A 22,930-nucleotide genomic window follows, 5' to 3' on the forward strand; every position below is an offset into this window, starting at 1 on the left:
TCTGCCCTTCTTGCTACATATGGAAAAACCTATATCAAGATGGTTGTCATGGCGATGAAAAGATTTGCATGTGTCTTATCTATCTATTTAAATACCTTCTTATGGTTTATAACTACTATAATACATCCCTCCAGCTCTGTTCATCACTAATTTAGAGCTAGCCTGGTGGTCTGAGGTCATTGATACTATCTGAAGCATGTTGTCTAGACAACTCTGAAGCCACTAACCACAGGGGTAATTGCTTTATAGAAAAAAAGAAAAGGTATAGTACTGATATGTGCCACAACCAGCCTTTAGAATCTGACTGAATAGCCATGATCTTGGCCCCCCTGAGGGCATTTGTCTCAGGATAGCACAATACCAAAAAACTTGAGTTTCTGTCTCATGCTCACTCCTCTCTTCTTTGTGTCCTTCCTTGCCAGACTCTACTAATTTCAGAAGTTGAATCATCATTTCAAGGTTTTTGCTATAAGCACACTCAATATAAAATTGTGCAGACAGCTGGTCTCTAAGTAAAAACTTCCAATACAATGAGATCCTGATTTATTTGTCCGGGGTTCTCAAGGTTCTCTTCGGTCTTCCCATATTGTACGTCTTACCACTTCTTCCTCGGCACAATTCTTTTGTCATTTGGCAACCTAGGTAAATTCAATCTTTATTATAAAGAGCATAGCTTGCATTCATAGCCAACTACCATAGAATAATAAGCTTCTGAAGGGACAATAAATAAACAAAAAGGAGACCACACCCTTAGACTGCCCCCTATAAGCAGCCCAGTGCAACAGCAGTGAGAACAACTCACATTTGATCTCGTCAATTCAAGGACATGGCTCTTTTTGGCCTCTTTTGATCAAACTTACTTTTGAAGATCTTCTAAGAATTGTTCAGAAACATTCTTTCAGTAAATTGCAGTTTAGAGCTTGCAGAGATTTAAAAAAGAGAGACTTATCAAGAAAGTCTAGTAGTTTGATAATGCAATGGTTTTCTATTTGCTTTTGAATTCTGTGCCATACTCACAGCAAAGAATTCTTAAAGATAATTTATATCATTATTTGTAGGCTTAGGTAATGCTAACCTGCTCTTGGATCCACATTAAGGACCATTTTACCCTGACAATAAAGTGAGACTGTGTTTACATATTGGACTACAATCACTGTTTGACTAATCTGTAAAGGGGAGATTTTTCTATTACATTTCAATAGCTCATCTACTTTAAACTGTTGTGAACTTTCTAAAGATGTGTTTTCATTTATAATAGCAGATCTTGCCACGTGGTAATCTGGAATTGAAGTTTCAGTGACAGATTCATTCAGCTAGCACTTTGCATGAGGCATTACTGCAAACATTACATATATATATATATATATATATATATATATATATATATATGACAAAACCTTCCAAAGATAATTTCTGCAATTTAGTAAACTAAGGATTTCAAGTCAGGCATCAGTTTCCGGGGGTATTTCATAATGGATTTCATAGCAGATGACCTGACAGGCAATCTCCTGATCTGAGCCTCGCTTTGCGGCATGTATGCAGATTGCCGTCAGAAGCGCTGGGAGTCCCCCTCCCTTTGGTGAGATGTGCCTGCTTTGCCGCATGTATGCAGATTGCCGTCAGAAGCGCTGGGAGTCCCCCTCCCTTTGGTGAGATGTGCCTGCTTTGCCGCATGTATGCAGATTGCCGTCAGAAGCGCTGGGAGTCCCCCTCCCTTTGGTGAGATGTGCCTGCTTTGCCGCATGTATGCAGATTGCCATCAGAAGCGCTGGGAGTCCCCCTCCCTTTGGTGAGATGTGCCTGCAAGTGAAGCACTGCAACTGGCCAGAGGTCCAGACTGACTCCGTAACTTCCCGTCTGGGAAGCGTTCTTACTTTGAGCCATTCATTCTTGACAACAAACAGAGCAGGGCCATGGAGCCTGTTTTCAAAGGCCAGCAGGAACTGCTACAAATGGAGCATATATAGAGTGACAATGGCTGTCAAGGACCCTGCGCCCTGGCAGAGAAGAATGGAAGAGAAGAAAGAGGAAGAAGAAAGAGAGGAAGAGAAAGACAGTAGTGGCAGTGGAGTAACCCTCACCTTTTACTTCCTCTTCAACCCCCTTTCTACTTGCTTTGTGTTCTCTCCTCCCATTGTACTGTCCAGCCATGTCCACCCCACCCCATGCCAAGCATATTATATCTTATACAAGTATATGGTATAGACGCCATGCTGCTCAAATGGATAGTGTGTTAAAGAAACAGTAATTTGGTTAGAAGTCTCAGAGTATGTCCGTCATTACATGATATCACAGCCATGAATTTGGATACCCAGTTCCAAAGGCAATTATTTCTTTGTTAATGGTTTCCAACCCTTTAGCATGTACCCCAGTATATTACAATCTTGAGGTTTTATTCTTAAAACTCACATTACCCAGCAGCGTCTGGCACCTAGTAAAGCCGGGACATTGTTTTTTTTTGTAAACTACATCTGTTTATATTTGCATTAATAATTCCATTTCTGTGTCCTTGGTAGACATAGGCCATTTCTTCCCATGCAAAATGAAATAGAGAATTGATTATGCTGGAAAAGATACTATTATCTCAAAGGACATGGTAATATATGGTATCAATAATGTTTTGTCCCCAAAGCATCCACTTCGTTGTGAAATCTTTATTTTTTTATTTTTTTATTTTTCTGAAGTTGGAAATGGGGAGGCAGTAAGACAGACTCCCGCATGTGCCAACCGGCATGCCCACCAGGGGGTGATGCTCCGCCCATCTGGGCATTGCTCTGGTGCAACCAGAGCCATTCTAGCGCCTGAGGCAAAGGCCATGGAGCCATCCTCAGTGCCGGAGCCAACCTTGCTCCAATGGAGCCTTGGCTGTGGGAGGGGAAGAGAGAGACAGAGAGGAAGGAGAGGGGTAGGGGTGGAGAAGCAGATGGGCGCTTCTCCTGTGTGCCCTGGCTGGGAATCGAACCCAGGACTCCTGCACGCCAGGCCAACGCTCTACCACTGAGCCAACCGGCCAGGACCCATTGTGAAATCTTTAGTCAGTGGTAATAATTTTTTTCAAACAGAATCAGCTAATATGCTGCTCATCAGCTTCAGAAGAATGGCCCAGAATGTCAGGAAAACATGTCCCAGTGAAGGATTCAGGAGAACAAGATTGTTGTTCTGGCCTTGGTGCTTACTAACATCACTCTAATCTGTAACTTTTTATCAACTGGAAAATGCCTCTTTGCAGATGGCAAGTCACTTAAACTCTCTTGACCTCAGTTTACTTACTTGTATATAAGAGCACTTTGAAAACGATAAAGTATCATATTAAATGCATGCTAATGTTAGCAGAACAGTCCAGCCCCATCATCACCCTCGTGGACCACTCAGGTATAAGGTCGACATTTACATGGCTTCAAAATACAAGTGAATTAAAAGAAAAACATGATTGATATTATAACTTTACTTCATCATGACTTTGAAATGAGGAGATGTTACCATTATCAGTAATTATCTGAGAAATAGAAAAATTAATCTGTTATTATTTCTGTGTAAATGATAAATAAGAATAAGAAACATCAAGGTAAAAACTGAGTAAATTAAGATTTTTTTAAAAAAGACATCAGTCAGTATTGAAGGAGGGAGGCATGAATTTATCTCTATTTTTTATAACATTTTTAGAGAATAGTAATGCAGCTTATTTTGTTTTATATTGTAAGTGTCCTTCTGGAAAAAAAATCAGACCACTGGTGGCTTATTCCACTGAATCACTTTATACTACCTGGAAGTTTTAAGTCATTTCAATACTTTCCTCTTTGAATTAGGCTCCAAGCCAAAAATTTGTTTTATAACTGTCTACTTGTCTTATTGATAAACTCTTTCTGATAATTATTCTCAAAGTTTTGTTGTTTGTATTTTCATTAAGCTGTCTCCAAAGACCTCTGAGAAAGGAATAAGAAACAAACAAAAATGTTGGCTATCCATTATAACTTTGTCAACATACACGTATCTTTAAATTTAACCAACAACATTTTGTTTGAAATGAAACCATCAAAAACTGTTCACTCCGTGAAAAGTGTTCTGGAGAACTTACACAATTCACTATATATTATATATTACTACAGGATGTGAACTGTATTATAATTCCATTAATAGGATATCTCAAACAAAAATATTACACATTAAGTTGCCTGGACAATAGGCCTAATTTGGTATTTCATTAAAGATTTTATTTTTATTCATTTTAGAGAGGGGAGAGAAAGAGAGAGTGAGAGAGTTGGGGAGGGAGGAACAAGAAGCATCAGTTCTCATATGTGCCTTGACCAGGCAGCCCAGGGTTTTGAACCAGTGACCTCACCATTTCAGGTTAACGCTTTATCCACTGCGCCACCACAGGTCAGGCTGGTATTTCATTAGTAGTCAGAGAATGAAGGGGGATCGTTAGCATTCTTATGAGCCCTAGTTTTGTGGGAAGGTCAATGTTTTAAGCATCATTATTTTCCTATATAATAGCTTATTCAAAATATATTAAACTTAAATGGACAAAGTCATAACATTAGACAGTGCCCAGTGTGGGTGGGGTGTAGAAAAAAATAAACTAATCTACTAAAAGGACACTAAATGGACCAGTTGTATTTGGAAAAGCATGGCATTACCCAGTAAAGCTGAACATGTGTAATCCTTCCATCTTTCCATTCCACCTTTAAGTTGAGAAACTCAGCACCAAAAGACATGTGCCAGAATGTTTATACTAAATGTGTTCATAATAGTCAAAAATACTAGAAAAGTAAATATCCACAAACCACAAAGTGGATACATTTATTGTTGTATATTTATATAATGAAATACGAAATAATGGTGGAAATGAATGAAATACGGGCTACAAGCATCAGCACGTATGAATCTTAAAAACCTAGTCTTAGATGAAAGAAGTAAGCAAAGAATACATATAATATGATTCCATATGTATAAAGTCCAAAAAGAAACATTTTATTATTTAGGGATATAAACTAGTGTAGCAAGGCTATAAAGAAAAGTGAGAAAATATTTACACAAAATTTAAGTAGCAGTTATATCTTGGTGTAGAAAGGAGTCATGGGAAAAGGTGACTGAGCACCTCAGAATGGTCTGTATTTGGAGATAAGATCTTTAAAGAGGTGATTAAGTTCAAATGAATACATCAGGGTAGGCCTTAAATCAACCTAACTGGCGTTCTAACGAGAAAAAGAAATTTGGACGTACCTACAGATATCAGGGGGGACGTGTGCTCAGAGAAAAGACCATATGAGGACACAGAGAAGACAGCCATCTCTGAGCAAAGGCAAGAGGCCAGAGGAGAAACCCAACCTGCTGACATCTTGATTTGGACTTCTCGTCTCCAGAACTGTGAGAAAATACATTTCCATGTTCAGGACACTCAGCCTGAGGTATTTTGCATGGCAGCTTTAGAAAGCTAATATAGAGCTATAACCAAAGGTGGGAAAACTACAAAAAAAAAAAAGCAAGAAAATAAGTATGCAAAATTTAAGTAGCAGTTACTTCTTGGTGGGGAAGGTAGTCATTAGTAAAAATGTGATTGATACAAATGGAATATATGAACAATTCCCCAAAGATCATGCAGTATGAGAAAAGAACAGCTTTTTCTAATTCCTGTCTGCTTGAGGACTGGCCACCATCATGAGCGATACAGTAATTATCTGGAACAGGAAGTTCATGACCAATAAGCTACTTCAGCAGAATCAGATGGTCATTGACGTCCTTCACCCTGGGAAGGCAACAGTGCCTAAGACAGAAATTTAGGGAAAACTAACCAAAATGCCACACAGGATGTCATTTTTGTGTTTGGATTTAGAACTCATTTTGGTGGTAGCTGGTCAACTGGCTTTGGCATGATTAATAGTTCCTTAAATTATGCAAAGAGAAATTAACTCAAACACATAGACTTGCAAAACATGTCCTGTATCTGAAGAAGACCTCAAGGAAACAGTGAAAGGAATGCAAGTAGCGTATGCAGGAAGTCAGGGGGACTGCAAAGGCCGATGCTGGAACTGGCGAAAACCGAGTTGGAGGTGGGACAACAGCAGTCAAGATTCTTCACGCACTTTATCTGTGGGGATTGTAAAGATTTTTCATGAGACGATTAATAAACTAAGAACTTTAATTTAAAAAGAGAAGATGATTCTACAGAATAAAAACCTAGGTTGCAGGGAGGGTAGGGAGGGAGTTGTCAGAGTCAGGCAGAAGAAGGTCATGACAGTCTAAGTGCTAACATCGTGCTTTGTACTTGGTACCACATTTTCATAAACAACTTTGACCCCTATTTCCTAATTATTTTTAGCCTGGTTAAAAAAAGAATACTTTTTTTATTTTTGAAGGCAAAACTAAGTACATGTGACTTGTTTAATTGTATGGACTCTTAGACAAGCAATATAAATTCACCAGAAAGAAATAAAAGCAAAAGCAAACTTTTGGAAAGTTCTCACTACCCCTATATTTCATGGGGAGGTGAAGGCTCTCATTGCAAAAAAGAGCAAGTGTTTGAGGCTAAACATTCTAGGTGTTACACTAAAGTCACAAATTCAAGATATCAAGATGGTGTAGGGGGTGAGAGGAGAGTTCACTTCCAAAAAAGCCTGTTGGGTCCTCCCTGAGGAGCACTGCCTCAGCCTTATCCAATCAGAACGTCAATAGTGTGAGCAGATCCCAGTATATGGAAGAGTAACTGCACAGAGCAGAACCTGACAGGCTGCTCAAGGAACAGAATTTTGCCTTTGGGGAGGTCTTAACTGAGTAGAGAGGAGCATTTTATTGGGAACACTAGGCAGTCACAGGATAAGTTTCCCATATACTAATAGCCACAGATTCTCTGAAATTATAAGCTAAAGTTAATCATTCTCTGATCATTGAAACAACACAGATTCAGTCAATCTATAGCCATGTAACAAAATTGTATCACCCTATTATAAACCTGGGACCAAATGCATCATTCAGAAGACAGTAAACTGACTCAAAAGGAAATCCTGCTTTAAGGTAGAATGTAGTGGAATGCCTCAGTTTCTCAAGGAGGATTTTATTAAGAATCATCAATGCAGCTTGACTTGAATGGTGAGTCCAGCTGCCAAAAGATGCATGTGTATGAACACAATTGTGGAAGGCATAATTCTAAGATGACCCATAATAACCCACATCCTTGTATAATCAGTCTCTTCCTTGGACCAGACATGCCATTTGCTTCTAGCCAATGGAATATAGCAAAGGTGATAGAATATTACTTGCATGGTTAAATTACCTTACATGGCAAAGATGGAGGGATTTTACTGATTTAATTAAATCATCTAATAAATTGACTTTAAGCAACTCAAAGGGAGACTATTCTGTGTGGGCCCAACCAAATCAGGTATGCTGCTTAGAACAATGTGTAGAAGTTAGAGATGTTCTCTCCTTCTGGACTCGATGAAACAAGCCACTATAGATTTCACAGCTGTGAGGAAGCAAATTCTGCCAACAACCCGAGGGAGCATGGCAGCAAATCTCTTCAGTCGAGCCTTTGATGAAACTGCAACTTGGCCAACTTCTCGACTACAGTTCTTTGAGAGGTGGAGCAGAAGATCTAGCTATTCTGTGCCCTGATTCCTGACTTATGGAAAGTATGAGATGATAAACATTTTTTGTTTTCAGACAATAAATTTGTGTTAATTTGTTAAGCAGCAATAATATATTAATATAACAGTCAAATCACTCCTCGGTCTGTCTTTGGCTCTTTTTCAGTCAAGGTGTTAGTTATAAGCAACAGAAGTCAACTCTAGTTAATTTATTAGATGTTATGTCACAGTTCACATAATCTCTAAATGATCTGGGGAAAGCAGGCTTGGGGCTTGTGCAGGTAGGATTAATTCTTCAAATCACAAGGAGATATCATGGCTGCAGCCACTAGGCTGCACTGACCCCAGTTCACAATGTTAACATCACTCAAGCTGGACATGGACTTCTGCTGCTAAGGCTACTGCTGCTTCTGGAAACCACATGTAGTCACAAACCGCTGCCAGCCACATGAAAATGACTTCTGCAAGATCCTTGTTTTTCCATAACTGTGTTACTAGCTTCAGAATCAAAGTCTGGAGCCGGCATGTCTGAGCTTCTGTGCCCAGGTCATATACCTAAGGTAGAAGCCCTCTACTTAGCTAAAGGGCACTTAAGAAAACAAGAATCTGGAATTTGGAGCTTGCATATAAGGAGGCAGGCTTTGTTAAATAAGGTGGGCATTTCCCCCAATGAGGGAATGGCTTCAGATGCTAGGAGGCCAGAAAGAATAAAGTTAATTAAATAAGTCAGTCCTCATGTCTCCGTCTCCTGCAGTTCTCACCTCATCCTCCATAATGTGAGATTTGAGCTCAGTTTGAGTAGTTTCCACAGATTGGTTTTGGAAAATGGCCCTGTCTGAGCTCCATCTCAAAATTATAAAATTCTGAGGATATTTAACTAAATTTAGCATTTATAACTCAGGACAGGGCAAATGGGAATCTCTTTCATAAGTCAACTTATTGTCTTGTTTGGTTTTCTTACAATATTAAATCACTGCATAAGTCCTCTAGTGGTTTTCACAGAATATATTTTATTAATCTGGTAAGCATCCTGAATATTTGTTGTCTGGAGCAGGGCTGCCAGGATTCTAGGCTGAAGATACTTATCCATGACTATTAGCCCATCACTCATCATCGTTGAAAAACATTGAAAATATTAATCAGCTTCCATCTGATCACAGTCCCCCATTTAACCACAGCGACATCTCTGTTGTTTATATACTGGCACCTATTGCTCATTCATTCATTTTGCTCATTTAAAGCCTCTTTTACTAGCCTCTTCATTCCAAACAGATGCTGATGAACAGCGGCAGGCAGGGATAGAGCCCATGGTTCAAATTGCACTGACAATGAATCAGGCACATGGAGAAAAGAAGTAGAGTGGAAATACACCACTGATTCTGCCCCCCAAGATAAAACATCGTAAAGGAATGTGTGTGTATGATTAATTCTACTCTCAGGAGAGGTCAAGAGAGCAACAGGTTGATCCCATGGTAGAGCTGAAGGTGAGTAAGAAAAATACCTTATTGATGTAAACACTGCTGGCAGATTAAAGTTTAGGGAATGTTCTATGGACCAAAGACTCTTCCAGAAAAAAAGGGAAAAAAGTAGAAAGAGGGAGAAAATGGGGAGAAAGAAGCAAGTGGTGGTTGAGAAATGAGACAGAGAGATAAGAAATGTGAGTAAAGATGGTAACAGAACAAACAGTTTACAAAAAGAAAATGTGGAATATTAAAATGATTGTTATGGCATTTGACTTTTTTTTAGATGCAAGAAATATGCCCATCTGAAATATATATTAAACAGAATTTGGTGCTTAACAATCTCCAGGCTCCCTGGCTTTCTTACACAACTGACCTCTCTAATAGTAACAAAAAGAGATGTGGATAAAATAACAAAGCTCACAGAAAAGTACAGCTTGCCCCAGCAATGACCTCTACAGCCAGGTACAGCAAGATATCCCAGAATATTCCACAGGCCTTGCTTTCTTCTTAGTTTCTTCTTCTGAAGCAGGTTGAGTGTAGTGGATACCGATATGGGCGTATAGAAAGAGTAGAAAGCAGCAGATATTTGGATGTTGTTGAGTTTTTTTGGTTTGTGCCTGACTCAGTCCATTTTCTACAGCACAAGGTGGTCCACACCTGTTGGGAAAAGGGTTTTACCAGAATTTCAAAGGTAAAGCAGAGTTTAGCATAATTTCAGAAGGACAAGTCATGTATTGAGGACTTAGATTAAACCACGTGCAACTGTCATTTTGGCAGGGCAAAAGTAGCCCAACAGTGTCAACCTTATTTTTATGTTTCTAATCCTATGTGCTAGGCAACATGGGAGATACCAAAGCTGCAGAGGTGAACAGATGGACCCTGAGCAGAGCCATAGGAAGAATACAGCTTAATGGTAGAGATGACGTTACTCAACTAACCACACACATGACTATGTGATTACAAACTACAATATGTATGAGCAACTTACACTGAATGCCTATAACAGAGGACTCAGACCTGGGGGTGAAGGCCAGGAGAGCCTCACTGGGGAAGTGCAGAGAGCAAGAGGAGGGGTGGGTGGGGGGCAGAGGAGCAGAGTAGGAGAGCAGGAAGCAGTCTTTTCTTCTTCAGACAGTATGGAGCTCCAGGCCAAGTGTCAAGGACCAAGAAGACACTGTGCTCACTGTGCTAGCCTTCATGGAAACCACTTTCTAGTGGGTGAGATGGTAATAAATGGGCAAAAAGCCCTATAAGCAGAATGATTTCAAGTAGTAATATGTGCTCTGAAGGACATAAACAAGGGGTAAGAGGAAGAATAGAAGGGGACTGATAGTGTGGTCTAAGAGGCCCCTCTGAGGAGGTGACATTTATACTGAAACATAAAGGATGGGAAACAGCCTATGCATTAGGAACACAAGGAAAAGCATTCTGTACAGGAGGAACAGAATGAACAAAAATTGTGTGATATAAAGAATGTTCTTAGAGTGAGTTAGTAAGAAGAGTTGCAACAATGAGGTTAGAGACAAAAAAAGAGAACATTTAAATCTTCTAGGCACAACAGAGGGTTTGGTTTTAATTATAAGTGCAAGAAAAACTCAAACTGTAGTGCTTAGTACCTGATATTAGAGATTGTAATATTTTATCTAGTTAATTATTAATGCTCTACCACACTTTGAATGCACAGACATAACCTCTATGTAGCTGAGTACTTCAAATGTATTTTCTGGTAGGGGCAATATTTTTGAATAGTGTACATTTTTAAACAGGTAATAATAATGTGAACATTGAAGAGTAAAATTGGAAAAGTAGAAACCATAACTGTTTTCTGGGCACTTGCCAAGGGTTACACCATGTGTGACATGATTGGCATGTGGTACTTTATTTAATTCTCACAATAAAGCAATGAGTTCAGTACTACCATTACCCCCATTTAAAGAGGAAGAAAATGAGATAGAGAAAAGTTCTCACTGAATATGCCTTCTTGGTGCATTGGATTGACATTTTTGACTAATGATGTGGCTGTACCTTCAGGTGGAAAAGATAATTTAGCATAATTTCAGAAGGGAACTACTGTTTCATAATTTTGCTCCAAAAATGTGGCCGTTTATTTTACCAATTCCAAACATTAAGCTGAAGAAGAGAAAGCCATGGCACTAACTGCAATTTGTTTTTATTAATTAGGTCTTGGAAAAATTTATAAACATTTCTGGGCTTTCATTTAGAGGAAATTGACTTAGAAATGTCTAGTAAAATACAGATCATCCAGTTAAATGTGAATTTTAGATAAACAATAAAGAACACTTTAGCATAAATTATGTCCTATGCAATATTTAGCAGTTTCTGTCCTATACAAACATGGTATCTGTCTTTTCTTTGCTAATATCTGGCAGGTCTGGTCTGACTAGATCAAATGGTTAGAGCTGGCCCAGCAAAACTTGCTGATCAATGATGAAATTTTCAAGTCGGGTGAAATGAGAATAAAAGGGACACTGAATGTAGTTACATCACATTGCTAAACTGTTCATTGTAAAGGGTTATCTTCTTTTACGGTTTTATCTTTTTATGTAATTAAAATATTTATTTTTATGAAATGATAATATAAACTTTGTGTTGCTGCTATTTTAATTTTTCAACTTTCTTAGCAAAATGTTATTTTAAGTGTTTGTTGATGTATAATTTATATACAGTTAAATGAACAGGACTTAACATTTTATAGCTTAGTAAGGTTTTTCAAAATGCATATATCTAAGTTTGAAGACACGAAATGTTGCTTGTGTCCCTTCTCCAATCCTTAACCTCTTCTCTCTCTTCTCCAAAAACACACTACCCTACGTTTTAAAAATATATATATTCACTGTACATTGTTTTATCTGTTCTAGACACATCAGTAGAAATTTATAGTCCTCTTTTATCTGGCTTATTTCACTTAGTATAATGTTTCTGAGATTCATCGATGTTGGGGCATGCTTCAGAGTTCATGCCTTTGTCAAGCTGAGTAGTCCTGTACTGTGTGGGTACCCCACAGTGTGCTTATCTATTCATCTATTACTGGAGAGCTTCATCTCTTCTAGTTTGGGGCTATTATGAATTAAGCTGCTGTCAACATTTATATATACACCTTTATGTAGATAGGCTTTTATTTCTCTCTGCTACATGTGCAGAAATAGAATTTCTGGGTCATATGGTATGTGTGTGCATAGCATGATAGGAAACAAACTATTTTCCAAAATGGCTATACCATTTTATATTCTCAGCAGCAGTGTGTAAAAGTTCCATTTTCTGCATATCTTTGCCAACACCTGGTATTGCCAATCTTTGAAATATGCCAATATGGTGAGTGTGGAATTTCATTTCACTATGACTTTAATTCTTATTTCCTTAATGATTAATGATACTACCATCTTTTCACATGTGTTTTGGCTATAATATATCATCTTTTGTGAATTATTTGTCAAATATGTTCTTTCTACTACCATGTTACCTGCATATCAGAAATTGTAATGTTTTGTTTTATCATTCATTTAAAATTATTTTCTTTCTTTTTGGGGGCTAAGGGGCTATTTATAATTGTGTTGCTTAATTGCCAAGAAGTTAGGATTTTCCAGGTGTTTTTGGTTATTGATAATAATTTAGTTTTGTTTTATTTAGAGAACATGCTCTGTATGATTTTAATCCTTTAATATTTATCGAGATGTCTCTTATTGTCCAGCAGGTGCTTTATATTGTTGAATAGTTCACTTGAAAATATTGTTTATTTTACTGCTGTTATGTGTAGTGTTCTATAAAGGTCAATTTGGTTAATCTGGTTGACAGAATTTCTCAGATCTTATATATCCTTAATGATTTCTGCCTACTTCTTTGAGACACCTATATCTTTAGGCCCTGTTATTAGTGCATATGATAACTTTCATGCTTTGGTTTTAATACTATCACAATAATTTTAAGGTTATCAATGTATTTCTTTATAGTATGAAATCTGCTTTTAAGTAAATATAGTAAATTTTATATTTCATATATTGCATTTTTCACCTCTATAACTTGCATTTATTTCTTTTCTGATATCTTCTATTATTTTATCATTATATTTATGTTTTCCTTTCAATTCTTTAAAATATTAGTAATAGCTATTTTAAAGTCCATCAATGTTCATTTTATCCCCTCATTAATTTCTGCCTTATTTTATTGACTGACTTTTTCCCCCTAAAAATAAATCACATGTCTCACTCTTCATACATTTAGTAATACGTTTAATAGATGCTGGGATATTGTTGAGAATCTAGATTTTGTTACTTCCTTTAGAGGGTGGTTAGTTTGGGTCTGGAGGGTATTGGATTTTCTGGCAAATCATTTTGATAATTTGAAGGCTTTTCTTAAGTTTTCATAAAGTAGACTTTAATTTCCCTACTCCTAATCAATGGCCTTTCTAATGTCTCAAATGAACACTTGGGGTATAGAACGATGTCTCTTTATTCTGAGTGATGAAAAACCTAAGTAAACTGTGGAATTTTTGTTCCACCTACAGCTCCCCCAAAGCCATTCTCCACCAGCTCTTGTGGAGTTTCTCCCTGTACAAATGTAGTGTAGTATTAAGACAAAGATTTCAAAGGATCTCTATGCAAATTTTATGCATAGAGATCCTTTGCCTAGCTCCTCCTTCTCTGTAATCTTGCCCAGGAAATTTCCAGCTGCCTTCAGTTATGATCTCTGTCTCGATAGCTGTATTCTCTGCTTGAGATTTCCCCTTCCTGGCCCTTGTTTGGAAAGTATTTCCAGGCAGAAAGCTGGAGTAATTATTGGGCTCAACTCATATGTTTCTGTCTTCTCAGGGGTCAAACTTTGTGCTGCCTATTGTTTCAAGTCTGAAAACATTTGCTTCAATTATTGCTCAGTTTTACAACTTTTATGTCAAAGGGGTTGGTCCAATACCAACTCCTTCTGCCATTGCCAGAAGTAGAAATTTTTATTCCTTCTAATACGAAGTATTTTAAAAGTCTGGGAACAAATGGATTTCATGATTCATTGATAAAATGTTATGTCATTCAAAATTTGACAAATATATTGAACATCTTCTTTATCAGGTACAGGGAATCAAAGGTGACTAACATAGGACCCTTATCCTCATGAAGCTCCCAGTCTAGTAGTAGAAATCAAAACTACTATGATATGGTCTGGAAATATATTATCTTATCAAAAATAGACTTAAAATATTTGATATTATGGATACTTTTTTTTAAAGATGATGTCTTTTTTTGTTTGTTTGTTTTGTTTTGTTTTGTTTTTTATTTTTTACTCATTTTAGAAAGAAGAGAGAGAGAGAAAAGGGAGGAGGAGCAGGAAGTATCAACTCCCATATGTGCCTTGACCAGGCAAGCGCAGGGTTTCGAACCAGCGACCTCAGCATTTCTAGGTCGACGCTTTATCCACTGTGCCACCACAGGTCAGGCTTATGGATACTTTTGGACAAAGTAAATATCCCAAACTTATGATTTTATTCCAGATTGATTGCAGGAGGTGCACCCTTCTTCAGCAGGCCAAGGATGCATGATCTTATATTTGGCTTCTCTTAGGCAATCCAATTTGATGACTTGCAATGAAAATAAACTATTTCCATTTCCCTCATTTGAGAAACAAGCAGTGAAGAAGTTTTACTTTAGGATAAGGCAGAATATAAACTAGAACCGGGTAAATCTTGATTTTTTTTTTATTATTTTGAGGACAATAGTCTATATACACTTATATGATTTCACAAAGGTTACTCCCAAGGAACTCAGATCTCCAGGCCTTTCTGGGTATGACAAAGCCAAGGGTGGAACAGGCTAAATCATTTTTTAAATAATAGTTTTATTGATTGACAAACGATTGATATGTCATAATATAAGCCTTTTAAAATACACAGTTCAGTGACGCTATCATAATTCACAGAATTGTGCGATTATGACCACTATTTAATGTTAGAATATTCTCATGACCACAAAAAGAAACTCTGTGTCTATTAGTTATCATGCCCCATGTTCCCTTCCTGCCAGACCTGGCAATCATTCATCTATTTTATGTGTCTTTAGATTTGTCTCATCTGTCTATGTCATATAAATGGAATCATGTAATATGTGGACTTCTGTGACTAGCTTCTTTCATTTATCGTGTTTTCAAAGTTTATCCATATAGTTGTAGGTATCAATATTTCATTTATTTTTATTGCAGAATAATATTTCATTCAGTGGATATACCACATTTTTTTTCAATTCATTGAGCAGCTGATGAAAAGTTGAGTTGAGCCCATGTGTTGGCTAGTAAAAGTGAGGTTACCATAATCATTCATGTATAAGTTTTTGTGGTGATATATATTTTCATTTCCCTTGGATATATACCTAATTGTAGAATTACTAAATCATATCATAACTCTAAATTTAATATTTTGAGGAACTTTTAAACTGTTCTTTAAATCAGTCAAGCCACTTTACAATCCCATCATAAAAATATAAAAGTTCTTATTTTTTCATATCTTTACCAACATTTTATTGACTATTTGATTTTAATTATCCTTATAGATGGATGTAAAGTAGAATCTCATTGTGGTTTTGATTTAATTTTTCTAATGACTAATGATGTTGATCATCTTTTCATGGGTTTATGATCATTCATATAACTACTTTAGAGAAATATTAAGTGAGCCCTTTTGCCCATTTTTATTATTTATCTTTAAATTATTGAGTTGTAATACCTTATTATATTTGCTTTATTCAAGTCCCGAATTAAATATGTGATTTGCAAATATTTTCTACTATTTTATGGATTTTTTTGATAGTATGATTTGAAACAAAAGATTTTTTAATTTCTATGAAGTCTAAATTGCTTATTTTTTATTCTGTCACTTTTAATTTTGGTGTTACATATAATAAACTGTGTTTAACTCAAGGTCACAAAAATATACTTCTATGTTTTATTCTATAAGATTTATAGATTTGGCTCTCAAATTTAGTCTATGGTCCATTTTGAGTTCATGTTTATATATGGTATGAAGAAGACATCCAACTTGTTTTTCATATGTATATCCAGTTACCTCAATACCATTTGTTGAAAAGATTATTCTTTCCTTATTGAATTGTCTTGGTACACTTGCTGAAAATAAATGGACCATAACATAAGAGTTTATTTCTCAAAACTCAATTCTACTCCATTGGTATGTGTAACTATCTGTATGCAAGTACCATACTATCTTGATTACCATAGTTTGTGGTAAATTTTGAAATTGGGAAATAAAAGTCTTCCAACTTTATTATTTTAAGGTTGTTTTGATTACTTTGTGTCCCTTGCATTTCCATATGAATTTTAGAATCAGCTTTGTAAATTTCTACAAAATAATTAAAAGTAGCTAGTATTCCGATAAGAATTATATGGAGTCTGTCAATTAATTTGGATAGTATTGCCAGCTTAACAATATTAAATCTTTCAATCCATTAACATAAAATGCATTTCCATTTATTTAGATCTTCTTTAATTTCTTTCAGCAATGTTTTATAGTTTTGTGTATGCATCTTGCGTTTCTTTTTTAAAATTTTTTCCTAAATATTTTCTTCTTTTTGATACTATTATAAATGGAATTGTTTTCTTAATTTTACTTCTGGGCTCTGTTGTTAGATGAGTGTATGTTTATAATTGTTCTGAGGTCCTGATGAATTGACCTTTTATCATTGTAAAGTGTTCTTGTCTCTAATAAAAATACCTTTCATAAAATCTGTTTTTGTCTTATATTACTATATTTATTTCAGCTTTTTTTTTGGCTATAGGTTTATCTTTTTTCATCTTTACTTTCAACCTACTTATATCTTTAAATCTAGTACGTCTCTTGTAGATAGCATATACTGAGACCATGCTTTTCATTCACTGCTTCATCTCTGCCTTTTGATGAAAGTGTTATATCCATTTACATTTAATGTATTTTCTAATAAGATAGAATTTGTGTCTGCCATTTGGCTATTTTTTTCATATATCTTGTCTTTTTGTTACTTTATTCCTTCATTACTGCCTTCTTTATAGAAAATAAATATCTTATAGTATAACATCATAATTCCTTCACTGTGCTTTTTCTATATTTTAAAATTATTTTCTTAGTGGTTGCCTTAAGAATTCCTATTAACATCTTAAACTAATTCAGATTAATATTGACTTAATACCAATAGTATATAAAACTTTTCTCCTATGTAACTCCATTTTCTCTTCCCTTCCAGACTGTTATTGATATACAAATGATATCTTTATGAACTATAACACAGTTTATTTCTTTATGCAGTTATTTTAAATCACATTAGAGAATAAAAATGTTACAAACAAAAATACATTTATACTGTCTTCCAGATTTATCTATGCAGCTATGCTTACCAGTGTTTTATTTCTTCATGTTACTTTCTACCTTTTAATGTCATAGGCTCAATTTTCTATCTCTAATCAAGTTATCAAAAACCCAGAATGATTAAGTGCCTTGCTCAAGATCAAGACTAGAAAATAATGCAGCTATAACTAGATTGGAGTTACCTTTTTCATAATCTGATACTCTTACACATATAAATTTTGCCTTGTCTAAGTTAATCTTCTTTTTATTTATTAGGTGACTGAATAAGTTCTATGTGAGACCCCACACCAATTTAAAAGCTCAAATAAGGTGACATATACATGTATATGCATATTTAAAACTTTACTCAAAGATTCAGTACTTCTTTAAAAACCTATAAATATATATCAACCAAATATTTTAAATATAACTTATTTTTGTTTATATACCCGCTTATTTTGTTCCCACATATATACAAAAAGATATTGCTCTATAACTTTTTTATGACTCAGTGGTTTGGAACTTGGAATGCATTCTTTATTCTTTTTTGGAAATTCTATGTAACCATAATATTGAAGTTTCTAAATCCTACAATAATGTAGCTGTGACATGATGTTAGTCATATACTATAAATAGTATCACTCAGTTTTTATAGGAGAAAATGTTAAGAGTTAGAACTTATATGCTTCCTTTTTCTCTGGCAAAATATCCTACAGGAGGATTTAAAACTCCCTTCAACCCACCGTTCCATCTGTGGCAGTGGAGGCTCCAAACCACTGTTCATAATTTCATAGCCTTGGGAAATCTTTAGCAAGTTGCATCTGGATAAATGAGGATCTTTTTCCTAGAATTGGGTATAAACTACAGGGAATGTTTCTCAGTCAGGGTCAGTTTGCTAACTGTTGTTAATCCAAAAGCAGAAATACTACCCAGAAAAATACTGATGTATTTGGAATTAAGAAAACTAGTGTCAAGGGTAAAGAGAGCTTTCCTTTGTTTATTCTTACTCTTGCTGACTTTCCATGATCCAACAGTGAGGTGCAGTGAGGACTGGGGTCCCAGAGGTGAGCATTAGGGGTGGACAGAACAGAGTCTATGGGGAAGGAGAGATGATGGTGACCCTAGCATGGCGGGGGCACAATAAGCTTCTGTAGCCAAAAGTCAACCTGTCTTCCCTGGGTTTTTTTTTTGGAGGTGGGGGAGAGTTGCAGTTGTATGTAAGACCCAAATGGAAGTAAGACCCAATCAGACATACCTAAAGGGATGTCCGATGCCTGCTTGACAATTCCACTGGACAAAGTTTTAAATATGCATATACATGTATATGTCACCTTATTTGAGCTTTTAAATTGGTGTGGGGTCTCACATAGAACTTATTCAGCCACCTAATAAATAAATAAAAATATACACTCCCAGTGTAGTGTATCTAAAGTGGCCTGGTTGGGGACAATAGTTCTAAAAAACCCTGTTGTTGTTAAAGAAAATGATTTTGAGGAGAAAACTTCAATTGTGTGTTTCATGACACTTTTACTAAAGTATTCATTGTGCCTGTATTCTGGGAGCAAGCATGCCACATGCTTAATACCTACTTTTCCTAATGGAAGATGACACTCCTTGTGTCTCTTCCCTTTTCTTTATGTAGCTGTGCTTAGCTATTCCCTAGTGCATTCACTTGACCCTTATTTACTGTCTTCGAAAATAACTGTAATCCTCAGATAGGACTTCATATACAGAAAAGTCATACCCAGGGCTGGAAAGAGTTAAGCAAATTAAAAGGTATTCTTCTTTGAACTCAGACATGTGCTCTCAACTGTGAGTATTATAAGGGGTATCCTTATGAAAATATAACTCCCATAGGAAACTTAAAGGCAATTAAAACAACATTAGTGTTTTTCATATCTTTACAATGTCTTTATGCATGTGATAAAACCTTACTAATTATTGAAAAGTTATTTGTATTAAGATTTCAGAGCAGAGAGATAATCTGAACAATTTAGAGCCCTGAGCCACCATCAGGGAGCTGGCTAACAGAACCAGAATTCCCTTGCCAGCCTCTCCAGTTGCATCAGTGAACCTCAAACAGGATCCTTTGCTGGCAAATATTAGCTTATTGTAGTTTAAAAATAAATAAATACCTTGAGCAAATGTGCAGTGACACCAAAAACTAGTTTCCACAAACTGACTGAATATAGTATCTGCTGGGAAAAAGGCAAATGAGTTCAAGTGGAAAAAAATACTGAGTTCTAGAATGGAGAGCATACATATCTTTAAACAGATGAAAATTTTTAGTGTGATCTGAATGTAATCAACATTCAAGGCTCATTGTATAGATAGAAGGAAGACGGAGGCATACAGGGCACTTTCTGCCATTCAGCTCAGCATCAGTTTGGCGGGGGGAGCACAGAACACCCCACCAAGTTCCTGGTACATACAAGGCATCTGAACCATACAACTGATTCCTCGAGCCTTCTGATAGGCTAACATGTAAGATGTTAACCAGGTAAAGTTTTGAAATCATGTTATGGAAAATGTGGAAAATAAGGTTACTGAGATTTCCAGAGTGTAATAAGGGAAGTTTTAGAGATGGAAGAGTCCTTAGAGGTCACTGAAGTACAAAAACTCTGTCATTGTAAGGATAAAGAAATTGAGATAAAAAAATAAAAATGAAAGATCAAGTGACTTGCTCAGAGCCATCCATCCAGTCAGTGTCAGAGCCCAGGGTGAAAAGAGGTCTGAGCTTTTGGGGAAATACTCTCCCTACGTAAGTAATATAGATGATGCATGGCAGAGCTACACTGACAAGTACATCAGCAAGCAAACCAGCCTTTTATCACTACTTCAAAACAATGAGTATTTGGGGGTAGTCACCTGGGGACAAAGTCAGATTACCTTAGGACAATATTTGAATTCTTCAGGAGTCTCTCAGTACCAGGGGCCAGGAGCAAATGATGCCAATCTGAGAATGAATATTAGTCCCAGAAACAATACAAAATGAGTAATCCCCACCTGGATAACTAAGACTTGGCTATATCTGCAATCACCAGGGAGCCATGATGAACTGGACTCCACCTGAAAGCTGATGGCAGAAAGAATTCGATTCCCAAGAGTAACACCTGCTGCCTGACTAAAGTGGAAAGTCACCATGGCCAAGCATCTAGGAACATTTTCTCTGCTGGCACACCTATAGCAGCGTAGTCGCATTAGTACTTGCTTAGTAACAAAAGGAAGCAAGGAGCAAGTAAATTGATATAATTATAAAGTTTGCAAAGGTCTGTTTAAATCCATTAAGTGTAATAAGCCAGCCCAGCTGAGATCTGCCAGCAGAATTAGAATATTATTTCTTCATTGCTATCTTTTACAGGGAGCAAAGAGTCAAAAAGATTGTGAGGGCAGTTTGTGACTGAGTCCAATAACAGTAGTTCATCAGAGAGAGGACTCAATGGTGTCTGCCCATCTCCTGTGGACTCGCAAGAGGGACTGCAGCATGCAGGTGTGGCTCGTGGGTGATTAAAGAAGTTTGCAGGGATGGAGTTCCAAGTAATGACCTATTTATCATGAGCAACATGCTTTTATTAACCTGAAACCAATGCACTGAATATCAAAATATGTTTCAATTCATTATGTTTCTATTTTGCAAATTGCAACAAAGGAGTCATGTTTTTATAAATCTACTTTCATACACATGCACACAGACACACACAGAGACACCAACATCTACAACATATAAAATGGAAAAAATAAAGGCAGACACAAGCCTCAAAACATAAAAAAGTTAGAAAAAAAATGTTCAGGGTGCAGAGGGATACTGAAACAAAGAGCCAGGGAAACAACTTTTGAATTAGGAGGGGCCCAGGGGGTCGAGCAGGTCCTTTACTCTGCCTTCGGTGTTATCCATGCTATGCCCTGTCCTGAAAAAGAATGAATGAAGCGAGAGTGATAAATCAGCCTTGGGCTTATGGTGAAGGTGCTGTTTACATGGCTGGTATTTAGACTGACCTTCCCTGGATTGTGGAGTTTGTCTGGAGATCCTCAAATCACACACCAGAGAGCATGCTGCTGAGAACCAACTGACCTAGAAGGAATGAAATGCTATCATCTCCACTGTATACTATATGCTTACTAAGCCTTCAGGTAGCAAATGCCATGGCTCTGAAGATCCCAAGGGGAGTTGAAGAAAGTATAGATTTGTCTACCACTTGGCAGGCTCTCCCCAGGGGCATTCATCACCCTCCTGTCCCTTTCATGCAGAAGACAACAGAACATGGCAGTTAAGAACATGGACTCTAGAGCCCATCTTTCTGGGTTCTAATCCTTTCTGTGCCTCAGTTTCTTTCTTTTTTTTTTTTTTTGTATTTTTCTGAAGCTGGAAATGGGGAGAGACAGACAGACTCCCGCATGCGCCCGACCGGGATCCACCCAGCACGCCCACCAGGGGCGACTCTCTGCCCACCAGGGGGCGATGCTCTGCCCCTCCGGGGCATCACTCTGCCATGACCGGAGTCACTCTAGCGCCTGGGCAGAGGCCAAAGAGCCATCCCCAGCACCCGGACCATCTTTGCTCCAATGGAGCCTTGGCTGCGGGAGGGCAAGAGAGAGATGGAGAGGAAGGAGGGGGGGTGGAGAAGCAAATGGGAGCTTCTCCTATGTGCCCTGGCCGAGAATCGAACCCGGATCCCCCGCACGCCAGGCCGACGCTCTACCGCTGAGCCAACCGGCTAGGGCCTGTGCCTCAGTTTCCTACCTATAAAATTAAAAAATGACAGGATAACATTGAAATTTTCCTGTGACGATTACATAAATGTGAGCATAAGCCCATTACTTGAGGCTTTCTTTCATAGCTTTACATCTGCTAAACACAGTTTAATACATTCTGATGCAGGTTATGGAGTGACAAGACTTCTTCCCTAATGAGAAGCAGCGCAACGTGATTAAGAGCACAGGGTTAACGTGATATAGACCTGGACTAGAATAGTCATTCTGCCACTTATTTCAACTTCGTGATGTTGAGTTAACCATTTCCAAGCCTCAGTTTTCTTATTTTTGAATTAAAGATAAGACTACCTTATTGGACTATTAGGAATGTTAAAAATCATAGATACATGAAAAGTGCTCAGTGTGGTAACCTAGGAGAGTAAGTACTCAGCAAAAGGAATTATGGAGCCATTGTTCTTATTATATCCTAGAATGGTAGATTTAGAAGTGAATGTAGATATATAGATGAAACAATATGTTGATGAGAAATCTATCTATCTATCATCTATCTATCTATCATGTATCTATCCCTTTAAATTTTCCTATGTTCTCCATTATTTAAGTAGCAGCTAAACCATTCTACACTTCTGCCTCAGGGAAGAGGTGTGACAGCAGAAAAAAAACATACACAGTGTTTTTCCGGTTTTCAGTGTCAAAAGCCAAGACCCTTCAGGCAGCAGAAATGACTCAGTATAGACAATCAATTTGGGACTAAACTTAATGATGAAAGAACAACACTTCTTACACCCTAAGACAGTCCATCTCCTACAAATTGAGATGAGAAAATGTCATATGTATAGAAG

This window comes from Saccopteryx bilineata, chromosome 3, assembly GCF_036850765.1.
Source record: "Saccopteryx bilineata isolate mSacBil1 chromosome 3, mSacBil1_pri_phased_curated, whole genome shotgun sequence".
NCBI lineage: Eukaryota > Metazoa > Chordata > Mammalia > Chiroptera > Emballonuridae > Saccopteryx > Saccopteryx bilineata.